Raw genomic sequence first — 25663 nt, forward strand, 5'->3', positions numbered from 1 at the left:
GACTGAGAGTGGTGTTGGAGCAAGATACTCAGTTTACCTGGGTTATTCGTGTGGACGAATTTCAGGTCAACTGATGGAGCATGACCCTGACAGGGCCACAGTTTGGGATGTGGTCTCAGGATAGGTGTAATGGTTTCACACAAAGGGAAAACACTGTTGCATGGCACAAACTGTATCTCTACTCAAGTCAGTTCTCAAAAAGGCTGGCCAGATTGTCAAGGAAAGTATGGCTGAACTAAGGACAACTAGCACCAGTCCCAGAAAGAGCATGCCCCACATGACTGAAATCTCAGATCAGATTCTAGATTTGCATATGAAGACAATTATTTGCAAACACAGTTTCCAGCAGGATGGAGCAAGTGTTCTAAGGACAAGTCATGTACTGTTGTTCTCATGCGTTCGCTGACAGGTTACCTATGTGGTAAACCAGAGAAATACATCAGACGTCCTATTTCTAGACTCCAGCAAGGAGTTTGATAGCATCCTTTGTGAGATCTTTGTTGACAAGATAGGGTAATATGTATCGGAAGCCAACATGTTGAGGTGGGTTAATTAGTAGAATGCCAGGCTCCAAACAGCTGTAGATAGAGATTTCTAGTGACTGCCCATTGGATGTTGTTCTTCACACCATTCTCTTCCACATTTTCATTAAGATGTGCATGAAGACATAGAAGGTATTATTGTCAAGTCTGCAAGTAATGAGAAGCCTGGAGAGCTCACAAGTTCAATGGATAACAGAGAATCAACAAAGTCTCTATGACTTACCATCACTGTCAGTGAACTACAACAAAATACAATTTAAACTGGGGTAAATGCACAAATTGTCGTTTGAGTTTTTTAAAAACACAAAAATACTAATAACTAATTGTATAAGCCCTGAGTGGAAAAGTCCTTCCTTAGCAAAAGCAGAAATGAAAACTTGATTTCAGTTTTCAGTAGTTTCAGTGGGTCCATGAGGTAATTAACATTACCTATGACTGCGATTATCTAAACAAGTTCACTTAGAGTGCCACATTTTATTGTATTTCTTTCACAGCATATTTAGATGGCATGGTAAAAAGGAAATAGATAAAAGTATGTTTAATAAAGGAATACTGCAAAGTGGGGGATGCAAAACCTCAATTACTATATTGAATGAAGGACTGTAGAAGGAATGGTGCCTCTTCTCTCTGATTTCTGGGCTCCACTACAGACTTGCTGAATCAAAATTCCCGAGTGGTGCCAGGGGATCTGCAGTTGTGAAAACCTCTCCAGATCATTCTGATGAGAAGCCAGATTTGGGAGGCCAAATCCTCATGAATGGAAAAATCTATTAAACTAGATGAAAAAACTAATTAACAACTGAGATCTGTAGTAACTTTCTCACATTTCTTCGATTTGTTTTGGAATCTTAGCAGTAGCCTGTGGCTTGTTTGTTCAGGAACAAGTAAGTTAGCGTTTCTGATTCTTTCTCTGTAAGGGCCAGTTAATTTTATTTGCCGAGTCCCTACTTTTTGCCAGGCATTGGGGTAATAAAGATGAAAAAGCAATTTTACATTTCATTACACTGACCCCATGTTCTTGTTTTAATAGTTTGCCAGTGCTGGGTTCTCTCTTACCTCCCAGTCTTTGAACGTCAAATACCACCCCTCCAACTCTAGTCCTTCATGAATTCTTCTCTGATCTCAATACTGAGAGATAACCAATCCTCTTTGAATGCCCACAATGCAATATTTGTGGCAGTTATCACTGTTTAGCAGTTTGGATATGTACACATCGATTTGCTGCTAAAATACAGTTGTCATGAAGAGTAGGAATTCCGCCTTATTTCTCTCCCCTGCCTCTAGAATAGGGCCCAGTACCTAAGACGTGCTCAATAAATATTTGGGGGAAAAATGAATGATTCATTTTGTTAAAGGCCGAAGCTTTTGGCTGATGATATATAGCAACCATGAAAAAAAGAAATAAACACCTAAATCCTTCCTAGTTTAAATAAATGTATGCCAGAATTCTTAGATCAGCATGCTTGCTGAGGTCACATCCTCGTTGAAGTATCACTCTCCTCCTTTTCTCCTCCTGGTAAACACAGCTGGCTGCTTATGGTGCCAGTGGTCACTTTCTTTTCTTTTTTTTTTTTTTTTTTTTTTTTTGAGACGGAGTCTCGCTCTGTCGCCCAGGCTGGAGTGCAGTGGCGCGATCTCGGCTCACTGCAAGCTCCGCCTCCTGGGTTCACGCCATTCTCCTGCCTCAGCCTCTCCGAGTAGCTGGGACTACAGGTGCCCGCCACCACGCCTGGCTAATTTTTTTTGTATTTTTAGTAGAGACGGGGTTTCACCGTGGTCTCGATCTCCTGACCTCGTGATCTGCCCGCCTCGGCCTCCCAAAGTGCTGGGATTACAAGCGTGAGCCACCGCGCCCGGCCAACCAGTGGTCACTTTCTAGAAAGGCTGGACTTGGACGCCTCAGTAGGCTTCTGCTTCCTGCACATTTCACTTGGCAGAAAGTGCATGTGAGACAGTTCACATTCCATTGAATTGTTGAGGTCCTTCATTTTCCACCTCACCACAGGGGCCATTTGGATGTATCAGACTTTACTACAGTACAAAGGTATGGAGAGGATTACGTTGGGGTAAGACAAACATTGTAAAGTGGACACTGGGCATTGTGGATGCTTTATGCTCAAAGCTCCAGTCCCCTGCCATGTTATTACTTCCCTTTTTCTGTTCCCCCAGACTCCTGACCATCACTCATTCAAAACAATTAGATGGCTTTTTTGTTTTTATCTCCTTATAGGTATGCTCTTTTCTTTCCCATGAAAAGTAGAGAAAGAAAGACAGTTTCTGCTCTTAAATGTATTTTTGCCACTCAATCTATATAACATGTTCTTCCACAATTACAAGTAAATAGAAGACAGACTGGGACTCTGGAAAATCCTAAAGCATTATAGAACTTGGGGCTTGTCCTTTGACTTCATGGTTTTCAAACCCAGCATGGTGACCCAGTAGTGGGCTGTCCAATCAACTGAGCTCTTGAAATTTGAATAGAATAAAATAGAAATATCAGCATGTTCCCATCTATAGAAAGGGTGTGGTGGCGGGTGCCTGTAATCCCAGCTACTTGGGGGGCTGAGGCAGGAGAATCGCTTGAACCCGGGAGGTGGAGGTTGCAGTGAGCCGAGACAGTGCCACTGCACTCCAACCCGGGTGACAGTGTGAGACTCTGTTCCCCCGCCTCCAAAAAAAAAAAAAAAAAAAAAGAAAGGGTAAGTATTGTTTTGTGAAACTTGTTTCAGTTTTGTGTTTCTGTGTGTGTCTCTTGGCTTGTAATATGAAATGTGCTTCTTACACTGTCAGAGGCACTTCTTTGATTTTGCTGAGTCCGTCTCCTTATCATCTGCCTAATAAGAAAAGGCAAGTTGAACGAGAAATATCGGTACATTTTTGCGGTCTCCTTGAATCCCTTATAGGTGGGCTTCTTACTGGGCTCAGACTAAGACCTAGATTTTTGACACAGTTATATTGCTAGTCATTTCTAGCTTCTAGTTGGAAATGCAAATGATGTAGCTTAAAAAAACAAATAAACAAACAAAAAACGGAGTGGGGGCACAGTGGCTCATGCCTGTAATCCCAGCATTTGGGGAGGCTGAGGTGGGAGAAATGCTTGAGCCCAGAAGTTGGAGACAAGCCTGGGCAACACAGGGAGACCGTCTCTTAAGAAAAATTAGCCAGGCTTGGTGGCATATGCTTGTAGTACCAGCTACTCAGGAGGCTGAGGTAGGAAGATCACTTGAGCCCAGGAGGTTGAGGCTGCAGTAAGTGGTGATTGTGCCTCTGCACTCCAGCCTGGGTGAATCCTGCCTCAAAAAAAAAAAGGAGTCACTTAATACTTCTTAAGTTTTTTGCAGAACTTAAAAAGAAAGAAAACCTGTTCTTTTGTTCCTATATAAGGACAATGGGGAAAGCAGAGCCCACTGCATTTAGGGCAGGGGGTGGCATGACTGTTGGCATAGACACACATAGCCAGGATTCCTGGAAATGTATGAGTCTTCCTAAAATATAGGCTTGTTTATTTTTCTTAAGAACTGCCTTTATTAGTGGCAGCCAAGGAAGGAAACATATTGGTTGCTGACACGCCTATGAAATGGAAAAGCCAACTCTTCTGCCTTGTCTTTCTTTCTAGATGCAGCCTCCCTCCCAGACTCTCCCATCACCCTGCTTCTAACTCCAGCCTTGGATGCAGGAAAATTGTGAAACTAGAGGTTATGTTTTCCTTACCGGGTTGGCACCTTTAAGACAATGACAGGACAGTATTCCTAAATCAGTATCTTACCCATTAGGAGATTGTACCTCCTTTCTCAGAGAGCCTAGTCCTTGACCAGGACAGACGTTATGCTTTATGCTGCCTGCCTGCGGGGGCCATGTTGCAGACAGGCCGCTACACAGCATTTTCTGGGTTCCCTTTACCCCTAGCCAGTCCTTCTCCTATAATTCGCCCAGCAACCTTGGGAAAAGGAAGGATATTTTTCATCTTTCCCAGCAAGCCCACTGGCTTCACAGCAAGGTTGCTTCCCTGAGGAAATCAGGAAGGGAAGGATGAGGGCAGCTGCCCACAGCCCAGGCACATGGCAGGCCTGGCCAGGAATGAGAAAGAAAAAATGCAGCCCAAGTCTGTCATCACTCAACTTCTCTGTGTTCCAGAGAGGTGCCACCGTGCTGAAAAATCAGTGGGGATATTAATATTAGGACCCTTCTCCTTTCAGCAGCTGGTGTTTCAGTAGAAGGGATATTTTCGGGTTAATAAGCAATGATTGGCCCCTTAAAAACCAATTTCTAACAGCAAGCGGAGTAGAGATGGAATGGCAGGGCTCTCTATTTGTTTTCGGGGTGTCACAGCAAAATATTAAATCCTTTGAATTAGCACGAGCTCTGTAATCCTTTTAGAGCGTGTTTCTGTAGGGAAGAGACCTTGGACAGCTACAGTGCATCAAGATGCCTTGTGAGCATTTCCAACAGACACACCAGCCACCCGTTCCTAACGTGAAGTCTGACCTAGCGTCAACACAGAGCAGGGGAAACAGACATGCAAGCACATTGATCACCAAGTAGAGGGTAAGACGACATGAACTCTCCTTTTGAGATTCACACATCAAATCAGGCTTGATGTGTTTCTAGAAGCAGCTGTTAGGACAATAATATTTAAGATTATTTTTCAAAGTTCTTTTAAATATAGTTCTTCTAAAAATCACTGAGAGATAATTTGAAGATTAGGAAATATAAACATTTATTTTATATTTCTCTGCCAAGCTTAAAACATATCAAATCTCCCTAAACTGCAAGATTTTATGTTGACGTATCCATGAAAATAATGCTACAATATATGAATATGAGACAACAATGCGTTTCGATAGCTCAGCACATCACTGGGGAAAATGCGTTATTATTTACTTGTGGTTGATAAATGTTAAAACCGAGAATAAAGTTAAAATAGTCTTTTATCATAAAACCCACCATTTTCTCTTCTCTCCTCAAAAACTGCTTAGATTCATTCTTTTATATATATGTCTTGTATTTTATAACTAATAAAAATTTTCTTTTGGCTTTTCTTTCTTTTGCAAAAAACTTAGATTTAACAAATCATTGCCATGAGCTAAGTCACATTTGAATCTAGAAAATGCACTGGTATTATCCTTCTCTGTTCACATATATTTGAAGTAAATTACATCAAATTGTATTTGAAATACCGAACTGGCATTAATGGAAGCTTTTTTTGCTCCAGGCACCATTTTAAAATAGATGAGCATAAAATGCAGTCTGCATCATTAAGTTTATATGAAACTAGTGAGAATAAAAATCACCATGTAAGTTCTAATAAGATGTGTTTTTCATTCCAGTTTAATAACCCAAGACTATATTCATCTTCCAGTATAATAAATATACGAAGAGGAATGTGTTCTTTTGTGGGCTCAACATGTTGAGGTTCCCTTTTTCCCCCCAAGAAGATGGAGTTTTCTGGGAAGCTGGGTGAAGAAAATTCTTTAATATGGCAGTACAGAGTATTATTATCATAAATAATTAATGTGCACAGCAGAAGAAAGCCGGGCTTCATTAATAATTCTTATTTTTAGTTGGCATAAGCTAGAGGTGCTGTATCTTCTTTCATCCTATCTATGTCAATTTCCTTGACTTTAATTTAATAGATGTTAAAAATTTTAAAGGTACGGTACATTATGCAGTGGGTTTTTGTTTTTTTTGACTGAATAACATCCTAGTACTAATTCTTACCTGCCAAGATATTTTTAGAAACAGGCAAAAGGAATGAGGTGGGGGTGGGGGGAAAGTCATGATAAGGCAAGGTGGAGTGGGCCTTTTATCTTTCATTTCCCTCTGGGACTAGTTAAGATGCTCCTTTGATTAGAACCTCAGGAAATATTAAGAAGCTCTGCCATGAATTTGAGCTCATCAAACTCGCCTATTTGTTTTTCAAATTCAAGGCTGATCCACCTTCTATATCCTGAAAACATGGGTTCTCCCTGACACAATCTTGCATTTGTGATCAACTAAATCACTTGTCAAAACCTCCAAATCTTTGATAACAGGCATTTGTAATTTATTAATTCAGCCTCTGAACAAGAAAGCAGCTAAGTGTTTCTGATTTCACAAGGGAGGAAATAAAGAGCCTGCTACAGAGGGCAGCAGGGTTGCACTTTACAAGGAACAGTGAGAAGCATGCGTGCCATTCCAACTTAAGGGGATTGATGCACAACTCGGATAACTGTGAGAGAGCTGATCAATGTTATTTCACGGGAGAGTAAAGCTAGGAAGAGGGGGGAATCAAGCAAACCTTGGGGAAAAATAAGTCTGATATGAAACAACTCAAATCCTGGGTCTATGCATTTTTGTAGCCCTTTCTACTGAGCACCAGAGCTGAGATTCTTATTTGCAGCCACTGAGCTCTACCTTGACCTCACAGATATCAAATAGCTTTCTAGACAGTTCAGCTAAGGTGAGGATAGAAATACAAGCAGCACCTACAATATGATCTGAGCTGCTCCTTCGTCCATCTCCTGTGTTCAGGATAATTCAAGTGCTCAGTTTAATCCCATTTGCCTGGGTATGTATTATTGGTCCTAGAAGTCACAGCCATTGCCAGATGAGCATAGAAATCCACATTCTTCCTTAGGTTCCCATAGCCCCACCTGGCACTCAACCTCCTCCTTAGAGCCCCACCATGAGCTACGAAAAGAACTTGGGTCTGAGCAAGATCCTCTACTTGCTTCTGGAATGGATTTTGCATTTCCTAATTAACTGTGAGGCTTGAGACGGAGGATTCTGGGTTGGTAACCTTCTCTTGGTTCACGAACTGTGAAGACTGAGTAATTAGCACATGCTTTGCTTTTTACTGAGCACGTATTAAGTGTCAGGCAACACGGTACTTGCTGAACACATGGCATTTATCTAGTCTTCATACTAAATCTTCAATGGGCAAGTTAATATTACTACAGATTAAATTGTTTTATGTGTAAAATGGGCAAAAATTTAGCTTGTTGAGAGGCTAAATAACTTTCTTTTTCCTTTGTCACCTTTTAGTTTAGATTCAGGAGATACATGTGCACAAGTTTGTTATCTGGGCATATTGCATGATGCTGAGGTTTGGGGTACAAATGATCCTGTCACCTAGGTACTGAGAATAATGCCCAGCAGTTAGTTTTTCAATCCTTGCCCAAACTTCCCTCCCCCTCTAGTAGTCTCCAGTGTCTATTGTTGCCATCTTTATGTCCATGAGTTCCCAGTGTTTAGCTCCCTCTTATAAGTGAGAACATGCAGTATTTCATTTTCTATTCCCGTGTTAATTCGCTTAGGACAATGGCCTCCAGTGGTATCAATGGTGCTGCAAAGGTCATGATTTTATTTTTTAAATGGCTATATAGTATTCCGTGGTGTATATGTATCACATTTTCTTTAACCAATCCACCATTGATGGACACCTGGGTTGATTTCATATTTTTACTATTGTGAATAATGCTGCAATGAACATGTGAGTTCATGTGTCTTTTTGATAGAACAATTTATTTTCCTTCGGGTATATACACGGTAAAGGGATTGCTGGGCCAAATGGTATTTTCAAGTTCTTTGAGAAATCTCCAAACTGCTTTCCACAGTGGCTGAACTAATTTACATTCCCACCAACAGTGTGTAAGCATTCCCTCTTCTCTGTAGCCTTGACAACATCTGTTGTTTTTTAACTTTTTAATAGCCATTTTGACTGGTGTGAGATGGTAGCTCATTGTGGTTTTGATTTACATTTCTCTGATGATTAGTGATGAGTATTTTTTCAGGTCTTTGTTGTCTGCCTCTAGGTGTTCTTTTGAAAAGTGTCTGTTCATGTCTTTTGCCCATTTTTAAGTAAGGTTATTTGTAATTTGCTTGGCCTATTGTTTCTTATAGATTCTGTTTGAAGACATAGTTTGAAGAATTCCTTATAGATTCTATAGACCTTTGTCAGATACATAGTTTGTGAATTTTTTCTCCCATTCTGCAGATTGTCTATTTACTCTGTTGACAGTTTCTTTTGCTGTGCAGGAGCTCTTTAGTTTAATTAGGGCCCACTTAACAATTTTTGTTTTTGTTGTGATTGCTTTTGAGGACTTACTCATAAATGCTTTCTCAAGTCCCATGTTCAGAGTGATGTTTTTGAGGTTTTCTTCCAAAATTCTTATAGTTTGAGGTCTTATATTTACATCTTTAATCTGTCTTGAGTTAATTTTTGTATGTGGTGAAAGGTAGGGGTCCAGTTTCATTCTTCTGCACATGGCTATCCAGCTATCCCAGCACCATTTTTTGAAAAGGGATCCCTTTCCCTATTGCTTATTTTTGTTGACTTTGTTGAAGATTAGATGGCTGTAGGTGTGCAGCTTTATTTCTGGGTTCTCTGATCTGTTCCATTGGTCTATGTATCTGTTTTTGTACCAGTACAATGCTGTTTTGGTTACTGGAGCCTTGTGGTATAAAGACATGTAATGTGATCCTTCTGGCTTTTTTTTTTTTCCCCTTAGGATTGCTTTGACTATTTGGGTTCCTTTTTGGTTCCATATGAATTTTAGATTAGTCTTTTGTAAAAACTAATGTTGTTAGTTTGATAGAAATAGCACTGAATCTGTAGATTGCTTTGGGCATTATGGCTATTTTAATGATATTGATTCTTCAAATCCATAATATTTAATATTTTTCCATTTGTTTGTGTCATCTATGATTTCTTTTAGCAGTGTTTTGTAGTTCTCCTTGTAGAGATCTTTCACCTCTTTGGTTAAATATATTCCTAGGTATTTTTTTTTTGGTAGCCATTGTAAATGGAATTGCATTCTTGATTTCTCTCGCAACTTGAACATTATTGATGTATAGAAACGGTACTGATTTTTGTGCAAAAGATGTTGGATTTTATTGAAAGCTTTCTCCATGTCTATTGAAATGATCATATGGTTTTTGTTTTTAATTCTGTTTGTGTGGTGAATCACATTTATTGATTTGCCTATGTCGAAACCAACCTTGCACCCCAGGAATGAAGCTTACTTGATCATGGCAAATTAACTTTTTGATTTGCTGTTGAATTCAGTTTGCTAGCATTTTGTTGAGAATTTTTGCATGTGTTCATTAGGGATATTGGTCTGTAGTTTTCTTTCCTCACTGTATCTTTGACAGGTTTTGGTATCAGGCTGATGCTAGCTTTGTAGAATGAGTTAGGGAGGAGTTTCTATTTGAAATAGTTTTAGTAGAATTGGTACCAGCTCTTTTTTGTACGTCTGGTAGAATTTGGCTGTGAATCCATCTGGTCCAGGAATTTTTTTTGTTGGTAGGCTTTTTAATGACCGATTCCATTTCAGAACTTGATATTAACCTGTTTGTAGTTTCAATTTCTTCCTAGTTCAATCCTGGGAGATAATGTGTTTCCAGGAATTTATTCATTTCCCCTAGATTTTTCTAGTTGGTGTTCATAAGTGTTCGTAATAGTCTCTGAGGATCTTTTGTATTTCTATGGAATCAGTTGTAATGTTACCTTTGTCATTTCTGATTCTGCTTATTTGGATCATCTCTCTTTTTTTCTTTGTTAGTCTAGCTTTCAGTCTATCAGTCTTGTTTGTACTTTCAAGTAACAAACTTTGGGTTTTGTTGATTCTTTGTATGGATTTTGGGGCCTGAATTTTTTTCAGTTCCACTCTGATTTTAGTTGTTTCTTTTCTTTTGCTAGCTTTAGGGTTAGTTTGTTCTTGTTTTTCTAGTTCTTCTAAGTGTGATGTTAGAGGAACATCATTAATTTGAGATCATTCTAAGTTTTTGAGTTAGGCATTTAGTACTATTAATTTTCCTTTTAATACTGCTTTTGTTATATCCCAGAGATTTTGATATATTTTGTGTCTTTTCACTTACATCAAATAATTTTTTATTTCTGCCTTGATTTCATTGTTTACCCAAAAGTTATGCAGGAGAAAGTTGTTTAATTTCTATGTAATTGTGTACTTTGGAGAGATCTTCTTCATATTTATTTCTATTTTTATTTCATTGTAGCCTAAGAGTATGGTTAGTCTAATTTTGATTTTTCTGAATTTATTGAGACCTGCTTTATGGCCAAGCATGTGGTCAATCTTAGAGTATGTCCCATGTGCAGATGAGAAGAATGTATATTCTGTGGTTAATGGGTGAAGTATTCTGTAGATGTCTGTTAGGTCCAATTGATCAGGTGTCAAGTTTAAGTTCAGAATTTCCTTGTTAGTTTACTGCCTTGATGATCTGTCTAATGCTGTCAGTGGGATGTTGAAGTCCCCTACTATTATTTTGTGACTATGTCTTTTTGTAGGTCTAGAAGTACTTGTTTTATGAATCTGGATGCTACAATGTTGGGTGAATATGTATTTAGGATTAAGTCTTCTTGTTGAATTGAACCCTTTATCATTATGTAATGTTCTTCTTTGTTCCTTTCTACCATTACTGGTTTAAAGTTTGTTTTATCTGATATAAGAATAGGGACCCCTGCTCTTTTTTGTTTTTGTCTGTTTGTGTTGTAGATATTTCTTCAACCCTTTTCTTTGAGCCTATGGGTGTTGTTATGTGTAAGATGGGTCTCTCGAAGACAGCAGGTCGTCATCCACCTGCTCGTTTTTCATCCAGTGTGCCACTCTGTGCATTTTAAGTGAGGCACTTAGACTATTTACATTCAAGGTTAATATTGAAATGTGAGGTTTTGATACTATCATGAAGTTGTCAGCTAGTTGCTTTGTAGTTTCTACTGTGTTTTTGCTTTACAGGGTCTATGGGCTCTGTCCTTAAGTGTGTTTTTGTGGTAGCAGGTATTTTTTGTTTGTTTGTTTATTTGTTTTTTCCATGTTTAGAGCTCCTTTAAGGATCTCTTCTACAGCCAGTCTAGTGGTAATGAATTTGCTTAGTGCTTACTTGTCTAGAGAAGATTTTAGCTCTCCACTTAATGAAGCTTAGTTTGATGGGATATAAAATTCTTGGTTGGAATTTATTTTCTTTAAGAATACAAGAATATTTTCTGAAAATAAGTTTTTGCTGAGACATCTGCTTTTTGTCTGATGGGGTTCTCTTTGTACATGATCTGCCCTTTAATTCTAGCTGCTCTTAAGATTTTTTCTTTAGCACTGACCTTGGACAGTCTGGTGACTATATGTCTTGGTGGTGTTCATTTCGTATAGTATCTCACAGGTGTTCTCTGGATTTCTTTTATCTGGGTGTCTACCTCTCTAGCAAGATTAGGGAGGTTTTCTTGAATTATTTTCTCAAATACATTTTCCATGTTGTTTGCTTTTCCTCCTTCTCTCTCAGCAATACCAACAGTTCATAGGTTTGGTCACTTTACATAATTTCATAATTCTCAATGACTTTGCTCGTTAAAAAAAATTCTTTTTCTTTATTTTTGTCAGCCTGGGTTAATTCAGAAGACCAGCTTGCAAGCTCTGAAATTCTTTCTTTTGCTTGGTCCAGTCTATTGACAAATCTTTCAGTTGTATTTCGAATTCCTTAAGTGAGTTTTTCAGTTCCAGAAGCTCTGATTGATTTCCTCTAAATCAATCCATGAAATGAAGGAAGAGATAAATATCTTCCTTCATTTCATGGATTGATTTAGAGGTTTCTTTGTGTTTATTTTCAACTTTGTCTTGGTCTTATTGAGCTTCCTTGCAATTCATGCTTTGAATTATTAGTCTGTCATTTTTGAGTTTCCATTTTGGTTAGGGACCATTGCGGGAGAGCTAGTGCAATCCTTTGGTGGTGTCACTACATTCAGATTTTTCATGGTGCAGAATCTTTGTGCTGGTTGCTTCTCATCTGGAGACATTGACACTTCTAACTTTTGTAGTTGTTTTCATGCAGGTAGGATTTTTTTTTTCGTTGTTTCCTTTTATCAGTCAGTTACCATCATGGGAGCTGCTTGCTGGCATTCTTCTCTCTGGGATCTGGGGTATCCTTCACAATTCTGGTGGATTCCCATTTTCCTTCTTGAATGAAAGCTTACAGAGTTGATCGTTATGTACTATCTTGCTATTTCCAAGTGGCTGAGGCACACTGTAAAGCTCTAATCTACCATCTTGAAAAAAAAGGCCTAAATAACTTTGTATAGTAGGTCACATGGCCAGAAATATTTGTCAAGCTCAAAGTAGAAGCCACATGTATTTGGAGATATATATGTATGTATGTGTGTATATATATATATATATACACACATATATATGCACATACACGCATACACACATGCCTATGTCTGTATCTGTTCTATATATCTTATATATGTCTATCTACTTATAATATATGAAAATGAATTGCATTTTACATCACTGACTCTCTATTAATTCACTATTAGCCAAATGTTAGGTATCTTGTAGTCCCTTTCTCTCATGCACCATTCATTTGGAATGCCTTTCTCTGCCATGACTTGGTGTGCTCTCAGTGAATGCAAGATTAATCTTTTTTTTTTTTTTTTTTTTTGAGACGGAGTCTTGCTCTTTCACCCAGGCTGGAGTGCAGTGGCGCAATCTCAGCTCACTGCAGGCTCCACCCCCCAGGGTTCATGCCATTCTCCTGCCTCAGCCTCCCACGTAGCTGGGACTACAGGTGCCCGCCACCTCGCCCAGCTAATTTTTTTGTATTTTTAGTAGAGACAGGGTTTCACCATGTTAGCCAGGATGGTCTCGATCTCCTGACCTCGTGATCCGCAAGATTAATCTTAATGTCCATCAGAGATAAACACTTAGGGAAAAGTTAATCTGATGCCAAAAATATACATAATACCATGAATTCCAATTGTGCCCTCAGCACCTTCCGCCAACCCCAGCATCCCTGCCCCTGCATCAGTGGGCAGTCCTCCTGCAAGAATGGGGCCATCTTCAGTCTAGGCTAGAGGTCTGTGGAGCATTGGCTGCCCAGCAGCAAGAAGTTGCACCCGGACAGAGAGCAAACAACCTGTTTTATGATCAGCCTCTTCTTCTTTTTCTCTTTCTTTCTTTCTTTCTTTCTTTCTTTCTTTCTCTCTCTCTCTTTCATTCTTTATTTCTTTTTTTTTTTGAAACAGAATCTTTGCTCTGTCTCCAAGGCTGGAGTGCAGTGGTACGATCTGGGTTCACTGCAACCTCTGCCTTCCAGGTTCAAGCAATTCTCCTGCCTCAGCCTCCTGAGGAGCTGAGACTAGAGGCATGCACTAACACACCCAGCTAATTTGTGTATTTTTAGTGCAGATGGGGTTTGCCATGTTGGCCAGGCTGGTCTTGAACTGCTGACCTCAAGAGATCCACCTGCCTCAGCCTCCCAAAGTGCTGGGATTATAGGCGTGAGCCACCGTGCCTAGCCCAGGATCAGCCTCTTCTATCAGGTGACATGCTTGCTATTCTAAACTTAACTGATTCTGACCCCACAGATTCTGAACTTTACCAGTGGTCTTCTTGTTTTTGCAGACGTTCCAGCAAACACAGGTCCTCGACTAGAAATATTCTGAATGCTTTACCCCAAACTGTTCATCTTGTCTATATCACAACACCCTCTTCCCCCTTCTTCCAGATAAGCCTGATGATTGGAATTTGACTTCTGGCTGAGCTGGGTTCCTGAGCTAGGCTACACATTCCTTGGGATCAAGGGATAGTGCCTGTCTTATTCAGTGCTTGAAACATAGTTGGCTTTCGACAGTATATTTATATGAATGAATAAATGATTGAATAAAGATTGCACTGTGGAAGATGCCCAATCCATCCCAGCTAGCTCGTCAGTGGATCTCCAGCTCCCGTCCCTATCTCATCAACCTGATGCTATTACGACTTTGACCCCAAGTGATGTTGATTAGAAACAGATTGGGGTCTCCACTCTCTGGGCTTGGTTTGGCCACTGTGGTCCTCCTCATGGAAAATGTCATCCTCTTACACAATGCTTGTGGTCAGAGCACCTGTTTTACATACTCCTCTGTGCAGGTGCCCCTGGGCTAGGCACATTCTGGGCTTAGTGTCTCTATTTAGACTTCCCCATCTCTCCTGTTCAGTAACACAGCAAGATAGCATGACCCTACCTTGGTAATATTTTAGAATTTCCATGGCAAAGATTCTAATAAGACAAACCCACCTGTGTTTTAATTGTGTATTTGCTTCAGAGCAGCAAGGAAGACAAGTTTTTGTTTACTGCTCCCAGGGTCAATAATTGGCAAAGGAGAAAAGTAATATAAGAGGTGAAAGTTGCCGGCTGTATGGTCTCAGTATACGCACTGAAAAACAAACAAAACATTGCGTCTGAGTTCCACCCTGCCCTTGCTTTCTCTGGTCCAGACATGATCTTTGCATTGCAGAGTACTTAATTACTCCTAGTAAACTTGTGGTTGGAAGTCAAGGGGTTGATGTGGGGATGGGTGTTTGCACCACATGTGAAGATCCTGACCTCAGACACATGGGAGTTATGAAAAAAGATGTATTCTGAATACCAAAGTCAAACCACGGGGGAACAAAAACAATGCTAGGGAATGCTATTATAAATGGAAAAATCTTGTTTAACTCAGTAAAACTTTTCTCTGACTTCTTTGGTCAATGGCATATACTGCTCAATAAAACATTTATTTAATAGAGAGATTTCATCTAGTAATTGAGAAGATGGATCTAAATTGCCAGAGTTCAAATCTGGACTATGCCTTTCACCAGCTGTGTGATCTTGGCAATTTATTTAACTTCCCTGTGCCTCTATTCCTCATCTGTAAAATGGGAATATTCTTAGGAATGCCACGAAGATTAAATCTATCTATCTGTCTATACATTAAAATGCATCTATCTATCTATCTATCTATCTATCTACATTAAAACACTTAAAATAGTACTTCACACTTAGCAAATACTCAACAACTATTAGGTATTATTTTTATTATTTCAATTATACTTTTCAAGGAATTAAAATATAACACAATTTCTGTTTAACATTATTTAATCTTTCTTGGGTAGCAAAAGCAGAGGCATCAATACTTTGGTAATTCTATTAGTCAGGGAGTTGACATCAGTGTAAGCTGGACCTCACTGCATAATGTGAATTAGGAATGAACATCCCAGCTTTGCCCAGGGGCCATCCAGCTTGCGTGAGATAAATCTGGACCCGAACGTCAATTTACTAATTTATAGTGGCCATGATTTGCTACCAAATTGAATGCTATATTTGCATGGTACCATCAACTTAATCTCTTTTATCAAGAAGTCGAATTAAGATTCCATGGCTGATTTGTGTACATGGGGTGGTGAGTGTCCTGTTGGTCATTACTGTAGAGCAGTGGTGGCTTATTGAAATGCCACAGCTCTTCCGGCATCCCAGTGATTTTTATCTTTGCACTGGCATGGCAGTGATAAGAATTTCTTACTCTGCACTCTGTCTTTCCTAGATTCCGTTTAGATCCATGCCTCTAGGGTACATTTGCCATGGCAATACCACTTCAAATGTCAACCTAGAAGACTGTTCTCCCAAACAGGTTACCATTTCAAATGTACACTGACTAAAGTTCCACTTCAATAACATGTAAGGGAGTCCCTTAATCCCCAGTATTCGAATGCCTCCAGAATCACACTTTGCAGTCCTACAATAAGGAGACTTTTCTTCTCTTCAAAAGTGTCACTTTCTGACATTTCCTGAATCTGGGCGTCTGCTTTGGTTGCCATCTGACTTTTTGGCTGGTAGCCTATTCTCCTCTGTCCATCATCATTATAAGTGTCAACTATTATTTTGCTGGTAAACTCAGAAGTGCCATTTACTAGATTATTTTGGTCAATAAAATGCCAGATAGACTAGATTTACTATATCTTTTAAAGTAGTCAATAAAATAAAATCCTCTAAGCGAGATCAGAAAATGGCTTACCGAAGAAACAGACCTATGAAAGTAGACGAGGGACATGTCATTCTTACAGTAACTTGGGGCCTGTTTATCATTCCACTTTCTCTATTCCAGCAAACAAAGAAATATCATAAGTACCATCCCCCCGCCTTTTTAAAAAGTTCCTTATTCCAGAAACTTTGTTCCAGAAAAGATGTAGTGAAAATGGGGTGTTATCAATATCTGTGTCCTAAAGTGTTTCACTTTTGATTAAAACATATCACACTTGAGAAATGATTGAACAACTGGTTGGAAGTCACAAAAATATTAACTGTAATGAGCTCATTTAAATAGAAACAGACGTGCTACCCCGCTGGTTGTCAAAAGTTTTCAAAGACGGTTTCTCTCGAGTAAGCAGAGTCCTGCAGACTGCGTCCATCTGTCTTCATGAAAGAGCATTTTCCATACTCTGGAAGGAAATGGTCCTGTAAAAACACCATTTGGAATTATTGATCTCTTGATCACTTGTAGATCTCAGTGGGAAATCAGAACAGCAATGGGCTCAGACAGGAATCACCAGTGCCAAGAACATTTTTTTTTTAATTTGGATTAATAGGTGGCCGAAATGAAATAAAGTCGTATTTATTAAGAGGAAACAATTTTCTCTTCTCTCATTGAATCCCATAATGGGATTTTTCTTGTTTTCCCAAAGGCCTCCTTGTTCTTTCCTTATCGTAGTGAAAGATACATCCCTTTGTTCCCAGTTCCTAAATTCCTGGTCTGTTTCTGAGGATTCACATGCTGCAGCTAAACACTTAGTGGGGCTTTACGACATAAATTCAATGTTCTTGCTTAAGTGTTTGTCTGGTGAATTAGAGACTAGAGACAGCATAATGACTCCAAGAGCAATTGTAGGATGCTTGAACAAAGCAATACACGTTATGTTGCTACTGTTTCCTTAAACCTAGACCACAGAATTCTAGGGAAAGAAAGGATTTGGGTATCAAATTTATCCCTCTCTCATTTTCCATAGAAGAGATTAAGGCACAGAAAGTGAAGTGAGACCTTGTACTTAACGTTCACTTTTTCTTGAGGAAAAATATCTCTTTATTTGGTGATACAGAAGACTGACTTTGCAAAATAAATAAAATATAAAGAGATCATTTTTAAGACTGTTGAAAAACAACCCTATTGGGTTATCCTTAGGGATCCTCTCTTTGATTATATGTAAGTCTCTAGTAACTAGAGGTGCTCAGAAATATTTGTTGAATGACTAAACTAGTGAAAGACTGAGTTTCGTATTGCTATTACAAATAAGTTCATGGACAATGGTGATGTATGAAAATGTGTGAAATCGTGTTACATTTCAAAAGGAAAAGGCAAAATAGTATGTGTCCAACAATTCTAAATGTGTACGAATGTGCTTAAGAATGTTACCAAAGCACAGAATAGAATTTGAAATGACGGATAATTTAAGGTTTTCTAAAATGTTATTTAAATTTATGTGAGAAAGAATTTGGCTTCAGGATTAAGTTGTTTGCTAGCTTAATTGCAATGACCATTGCTTTCCTTCACATTTTCTCTTTTCATTTTGCTTCAGAGGCACATATTGAGGGCAAACAAACTCACTGGGACAAACTTTGTGATGTTGTTTTTGAGGAGCATGAAAGAAATTTTTGTGCAGAACCCGGGTACATATGTTCATCTGGTATCTGTCCCCACCAGCAAAGTAATCCATGGCCTGACTTGTTAGCTGCCTTTCTACCCTTTGACACTCCAGGGAATGGTTCCTACTACGAGGCTTGTCAGACATGCTTTCCTCTGAGTCAGCTCAGAACTTGAAGGAAGTAGTGTGGGAATAAGAGTATTTGCTGGAATCACAACTGATACCTGTGTCAGCCCAGATCAGTTGCTGGGTTCTGCTAGACCAAGGAGGGCCTTCTGTGAGCTTTCTTCTTATACAGGGCTCCGTTTACCTCGCCTGTTCAAAGACTCATTTATAGTCAGATCTTTCCATTCAGATGCTAAGCCAACATGAAAAATAAAACGACCTTTACCTAAAACGAGCCACAGTCAAGGAAGCTTTTTAAACAAAGCAAGGCACTGTTAAGAAATTAATAATTGTGGAGAAGAAAGAAGGGCTCAGTTTCTAAATACTTTCCATGTTAGATATGGTGGGTGCCCTGGTTTTGTCTGCTCGGCACAGGGCTGTCTATGTCATAAAGATGAAATGGGGTTTGGTGGGATGAGGACCCAACAATGCTTGAGAGACTGGCTGGGGGAACAGCCTCCAAGGCAGATCCATTCAACCGCCTCAGTCATTTCCTATTTTTAATATTAAAGGAATATGGAGAGAAACGGGACAGAACATAGTGTTCTGGGAAACCAGTAATCAAACGGCCTAAAGCTAATGTTTACTTTTTGGAATGTTTTACGAAGGCATTACTTGGAGATGTAAAAAAGAGAGAGAGAGAGCACCTAATAATAGCCTTTCAGTCGCAGAAAGAGAAAAGCAGCACAGACATGATAATTGAATTTGGTTTGGATGGTCAAAATCTGTGTGATCCTACAGCTGTATTTTCTAAACCATCTGCTTGACTTTTAATACATGTTCTACGTTTTGTTTCCTTTGCCCATCGCTGCATTTAAAAATGGCTAATTACCTTACAAGCCTGTTCCATTTTCCTTTGCTTCTATTTTTTTTTCTTTCCCTCTTACAAATGAAGATGCTTGGCCTTCATTACTTCTCAGTCCTCAGATCTCTCACCTCGTCCTCAAAGCAGGCCAACAGGGGATTTGGGTCAAAGTAAACCCTGAAATAGTTTTTGTGGAAAAAAATGAGAGAAAAATAAATAAGTCTAGATTCATCTCCCAGGAACTGAGGTTGATGTCTGTTTGCCCTCTGCCCCACATAATTCAATCTGGTGCACAGGACAGGTAAACCAAAGGAATGGCAGAGTTTTCATCTCATTTCAAGTTTAAATACTATTGGACTTCTGCAGCCTGGATTCCAAAGTTGTGTTATAATTTTACTTATAAATTCTGAGTCCTGATCATGTTTTGTATAAACATGTATGTCCCCAAGCCCTTTCTGAAGTCATCCAAGAGAAGAATCTCTGTGTGTCCCATTAGAGGTTCATTTGACCTTGGATTGCTATAAAGAGAAGTGCCATGCCCTTGCTGTAATTTAATAGTGCTCTCTAATGTTTATATTATGAGTTCTGGACATCTGGGAACTCCTAGGATGAGACTGGAATTGGAAAATTGGCCCCATACATGTGGATTTGCACAGACTTGCTATATTAAGAAAATAAAAAATCTATTTTAGTTGAACTCATAAAAATTAGTTGTTTGTCTTCTTTTCTCTGTATTTTGACAGACCAGAATAGTAACTCTTAAAATTTAAGTAAAATGTTCATAAAGTATTTTTATATATTTTCTCTTATTTGAGCTACACAATTGCCATGTGAATTAAGGCACTAAATTTAGAATCCTGAGGCTTGGGTAGGTAAATTGAATTACTCAAGGAAAAAATGGCTAATAAGAGATAGAGCTGGAACAAAGAGCCACTCATACACTCATTCACTCATTCACACACAGTCATGCACCGCATAGCAAGGTTTGGTTCAAAAATGGACCGCATACATGACAGTGGTCCTATAAGATTATGATGGAGCTGAAAAATTCCCATTAGCAGCCTCCAGAACCATGAGGATAAGTTTTTGTCATTTAAGTCACCCAGTCTACTATAATTTGTTATGATGAATACACTCACAGTGAGGAATGAGGATCATGATTCAGAGGGAGACACTGAGACCTGACTTCATTTTGGGCAAAGCATGGCCCACTATGATCCGTGGTGGGTACAGGGGAATGGTATCTCTGAGGTTTTCAGCTTCTGTGACTGCTCCATTCCCACTATCACATCTTTCTGGGTCCTCTTAATTAACTCCTTACAGGGAGTTTAGCTAAAGTTGGCATCTTTCTGTGCAGTGGGGTGGGGATAGGCCCCCTTCTCTGGGCTGGAGGGGAAGGCAGTTAATATCTACCTGGAAGCCCAGCAGAGCCTGGGGCCCACATTGAAAGCTGTCAGTACCCATCAGTGACCTAACAGAATTCTCGCTATCTTCTTTTAATGGGTAGAATTTGGGACATCTTAAAAACAAATGACATTTAATCTATACACAATTTTTTAAAAGCCTTTATTTTCACTTTTTATATCTGAGTTCTCAACTATCTTGAGGGATATTCTCTTTAAGGGAATGAAGTGGCCTTTCTGGGCACACACAATTTCAAATGAACAGCATTTTCCTTTACTTTTATAAATTTGTTTTTCTTTAATTTTTATGAGTCCTAACAGTTTTTTGCACTTTCAATCTTAAGGAGAATGCACAATAATAAATTGTATCTTTGTAGGAAGTTAAGGTCTGTAGCCAATTTCTTGCGGTCATTATTTGGAAAATTTCCTAGAATTTAGACAGTTTGATGATATTCTCATAGAGCCATGAAGCCAGCTTCAAACAGCTTTTAGCCCCATTAAATTGTTTTAAAGCATGTCAGTTCTCCTGTGTCTATCAGATACATGAAGGCTGGGACTGGCATCTATCCTGTTCACTGTCCTGTGCTCTCTGCCCTAGGACTTATTCAATGTTTGTTGCATGAATAGTAGAAATTGTTCAACACTCAATATCAAGCCAGTAAAATAAGACCATTTCCTCCTTAAACAGGATGTCTTTGAGAAGCCCGGGGAATCTTACATCTTCTAGATGGAGTTACTCTTGGAATCCTGGAAATGGCAGGAGAGACTGTCATACATTTTCAGAGAAGTAAGCTTGACCTCCATAAAGTGCATCAAACAAAACAAAATGAAACAAAGAAAACAATAGCAGAAATAAAAGGTGACTCTGTAGCTCTTTGTCTGCAGAGATGCTTTGAGATCCAAAACAGTTTTTCTCCAGGAAAACAGCATCAAGGCCAAAGTCCTCCTTTTAAAGCCATAGGGGAAATGCATGATTGTCAGTAGGAGAGCAAAACTCTTTGGAGTGGGTTTAGAGGCAGTCGCAGACTGGGGAGTTTGAATTGACAAGTTTTCTTGAATTGAGTCATCCAAAGGTGACCTGTCTCATCTTGTAACATGAGACACTCCTGGTCTGTAAATGCAACCCTGATGAATTTCCACAAGGATCAGTGGAGAGCAGAGGATATATTCAGACTGAAATGAGGTACTAAGTAGGTTAGTGGATGCAACACATTATTCTGATCTTCATAAGTAATATTCTGTTGATCTTATTTTTCTTATGAAAGGAACTTCACCTCTGCCTATCACCTCCTACTTCTAAGAGAGTTGTTTTGTCTGCTCTATAAATGAGGTCATGGTGCACGACAAAATAACCAATAATTCTTAAATACCTCTGGGATATTCTATTAACTAGTTTTCCTATCTGGCAGGGACAGCTTCTGTGGGAAATGTCTTAAGTTTTATGGGAATTTATGTGGGATATTTTTATGTTTAATGATGATGTGGACAAACCCAGTTTATTCTCATGGTTTTTATTCTCAAGTAAAAGAAAAATATAATAATTTGCAGTTTATCAGATATTCTCTTTGACTGAGACAAAATTTCATTTGATATTATAGTACCCAAGAGTATGCTTCATTTGTTAGCTAAGAACACATGCTCATTTGATTTATCATTTTCTGACAAGTAAAAAGCTATATGACCTTCTTCAGTGGATGACTGGGAAAACAAATTATGGCCCATTCAAACAAGGGAATACAATTCGACAATGAAAAGGAACAAACTATTGATTCACGTAACAACATGGAAGAATGTCAGATGCATTTTGCTAAGTAAAAGAAGCCAGGCCCAAAGGCTACATAATGCACGATTCCATTTATATGACATTCTGTAAAGACCAAACCAAAGGGATGAAAAATAGACCAATGGGTGCCAGGGATCGGGTCTGGGGAAGGGTTTGACTAAAAACAGGCAGCATGAGGGAATTTGGGGGGCAATGGAACTGTTCTTATTATGACTGTAGTTGTAGATAGCTCTAGGAATTTTTCAAAACCTGTAAAATTGTGCACCAAAAAGAATGAATTTTACTGTATATGAATTAACAAAAAAAGCCTGTATAAAATAAATCTAGAATTAAATTAAACATTATCAAGAAAGCAGGTAGCATTGTGTGTCAACCACTTGAACCAGTTGAAGTACACCAAGAAATACATACACTAATAGGGTGTTTTCTGAACTGTGTTCTGTGGAACACAAAAAAATCCCTAATCTGTCACTAGGAGTCACTCAAAGAGTATTCCAAATCATTCTTCAAGGCCAGGTGTGGTGGCTTACGCCTGTAATCCCAGCACTTAGGGAGGCTGAGGCAGGCAGATCACCTGAGGTCAGGAGTTCAAGACCAGCCTGGCCAACATGGTGAAACCCCGTATCTACTAAAAATACAAAAACTAGCTGGGCGTGGTGGCAGGTGCTTGTAATCTCAGCTACTGGGGAGACTAAGGCAGGATAACCGCTTGAACCTGAGAAGCGGAGGTTGCAGTGAGCTGAGATCATGCAGTTGCACTCCAGCCTAGGCAACGAGACTGAAACTCACTCTCAAAAAAAAAAAAAAAAAAAAAAGATAAAAGAAAAGAAAAAAAAAGAATCCTTCATCAACCAAAAGATTCTGTGTCAAATAAATTAGGTAAATCTTGCATTCATAATCCTGTCCTTTTCTGGAGAGTCGTGGTATATATATTAAGATTGAGAGATGTCCTGCAGCAAAAAAAGAAAAGCAAACAAACAAACATAAACAATAACAAAGGTTTAACTTCAATAGTCTTTGAACTTGTTTGAAACTCTATTATTCATAGAACATCGATTAACATCTAATGGACAGGGTTTGAGAAATGCGAATCATAACAATAGGGTGACATTACATCACAGAATCACAAAATCTTAGTACTGGAGAAAGCCTCAGGAGGTCATCTTGTCTTTGGGACAGACATACAACTTAGCCATCTTTTTATACAACATAGTCTATTTTTTTTAACATCCAGTTCCTAGTTTCAGTTGTTGGTGGGTTTTTTGGTAATACATTCCAGGCTTGACAATTTTCTCCAACATAGTATTCTTTCTTAGATTCGTCCTCTAATGTATACCTGTTTTCTCTCCCTCTCTCTTCCCTACGTGAAGCTTTAATGCAACTCATCACCATGGACTGCCATACCATGAGCTCGTCTTAGAGAGCAGTGGATACCATGGGGGTGGCTCACAAAGAAACCTCTCAGCTCTGGCAACTGTGCCTCAACTACAGTTGATACTCAGCTGCCATGCCTGTATTGCATCCTTGTGCCTGCTCTTGGCCTCACAATTGATGCATGGCTGACCAGCAGATTCTTCCAGGAGCAAGAGAGAAAAACCTGGGAATGGTAGACTTAAGTCACCGTAACGGTAGGGTTTCAGAGAGAAGGCTTATAGATTCTGCCCTTCCTGGAACTTGTTTTGGTTTGTTTGTTTGTCTCAGGTTTCTTTTGCATTCAGCGAGTTACCCCAGTATCTTTAAGTAAATTTCATTTGTAGCTAAAGTCAGTTTCTGTTACTTGCATCCCAAAGAACCTTAACTACAATATCTTATCTGTCTTCCAGCAGTGTCTAGTGGCAAAATGGTACAAATCCTGGCCAAATTTTCCAGATTGCTGGAGAAGAGTACTAAGGATATGAGGATCCATTCCAATTTACCTGGAGATTAAGTACAAAATTGGATTCATGCTCTGTTCCTTCCGACTCACCCATGTCAGGTCCTTATTCCCTGCACCTAGGGTCCTTCTCTGTTCCCTCTAGTTTCTAGGGGCTGGAGGGGGCTTTTCATTTAAGTCTGCCCTATAAGAGCTTTCATTTTTACTTAGCTCTCCTAGAAGTAGAATGGTTTCATCTAATCATTTTTCCTTGCAATTCTTCTTTTCTAACTTTTTAGACATTTCCAACTTCTAAATTCTCTCCCAGGCCCTTCACACCACACTAAATAGTTAAAGAAGTGACTTAGTCATGTAGAGATGTGTATGGAATTCTCTGGTATGGAGTCCAAGAAAGGCCTTAATTTTATTTCGACATCTGGATAGGTGCATTTAACTAAACTATGCATGTTGGAATGGTTCCAAAGCACCTGAGGGTAGTTGCAGTACCTTCGAGGTTTGCAGTAATGCAAAGATTTATATGCAGCATTTACCCCATGCTGCTTCAGAGTGTTATTCTTTTTCATCATTTGATTTATATACTTGCTCAAAGTTTTTCCAATTGTAGGTGCAGTCTCTGTGTCAGCCTCTGCACATAAGCAGCTCAGAGGACATAACTTGTCCTTCATGGCCCTGCAGTGCCCAGCACAAAGTCAGGTATAGGAACAGGGTTAAGGAACTATCTTCAAAATAGTCATTGTGTTTGCGAAGACTAAAACATAGCAGCCAAAACTACGGCAGGCGCTTGAGGCATTGCATTATCAGCATCCTGGTGCTTCACAATCCTTAAAAGTAAAACAAACAGACACTCATGTACACAAGCAAACCTCTTTAGATATGGCAATAGCTTTACAGGGAGATTTTAAAGAAATCTAATTTCAATGCAAGTTTTTTAGCTCCTGCTGTGAGGCTCAGATATGCCCTGCTGTCTTTGGAGTGTTCCTTCTTCCTTCCACCCTAGCCAGGTGGACCACATTGATGTTTGGTGATAGTGCCAGGTCCTGGCACTGCATCCCCCTCTGTGCCTCTCCATCCGCTTCTCACCTCTAATCCTCCACCAGAACGAACTGATGAAGTTTCATAATCCTGCCAAGGATCATATTTTGAAACTTCGTGGGAAATTAGCAGTAGTGTTAAATTTATATTTGAACTTTAATTACTTAAGTGGGAAGAAATACAAATAGATTTAAATGGCCAAGGAAATTTGGGGAAAACGGTTCATTTTGTAATATAAATGGAACCCAGTCAGAGGATGCCTTTGAAGCTTGTGGATAGACCTGGCCAGTTATCTACAGTACCATTCCTGTGCTATCCACATGCCAACCTGACGGCCCAGGAGGCCAGGGTGGGAGACTTGCACTCCCAACCATAAGTCCCCTCTGTGTGTGAGGCTGATAGGCTTTGGGCCATTGGAGGATCATTTTTCCTTTTCTGTGGTAACTGTGGTGCCAGGGAGGAGTGATGGCCTGTACCTTCCCTAAATCCCAATGTTTTGGATGCCCCGTTCCTCTGCTGTTGCAGCACTGAGTGCTCACTGCCCCAAATTGAACTTCTGTGCTTGTTGGGGTTTCCTGACTTGACCTCGAGCCCTCTGTGGGTAGACTTGTGAGTTCTTTGTATGACTAGTGAC

Source organism: Symphalangus syndactylus, chromosome 23 (assembly GCF_028878055.3).
Source record: "Symphalangus syndactylus isolate Jambi chromosome 23, NHGRI_mSymSyn1-v2.1_pri, whole genome shotgun sequence".
NCBI lineage: Eukaryota > Metazoa > Chordata > Mammalia > Primates > Hylobatidae > Symphalangus > Symphalangus syndactylus.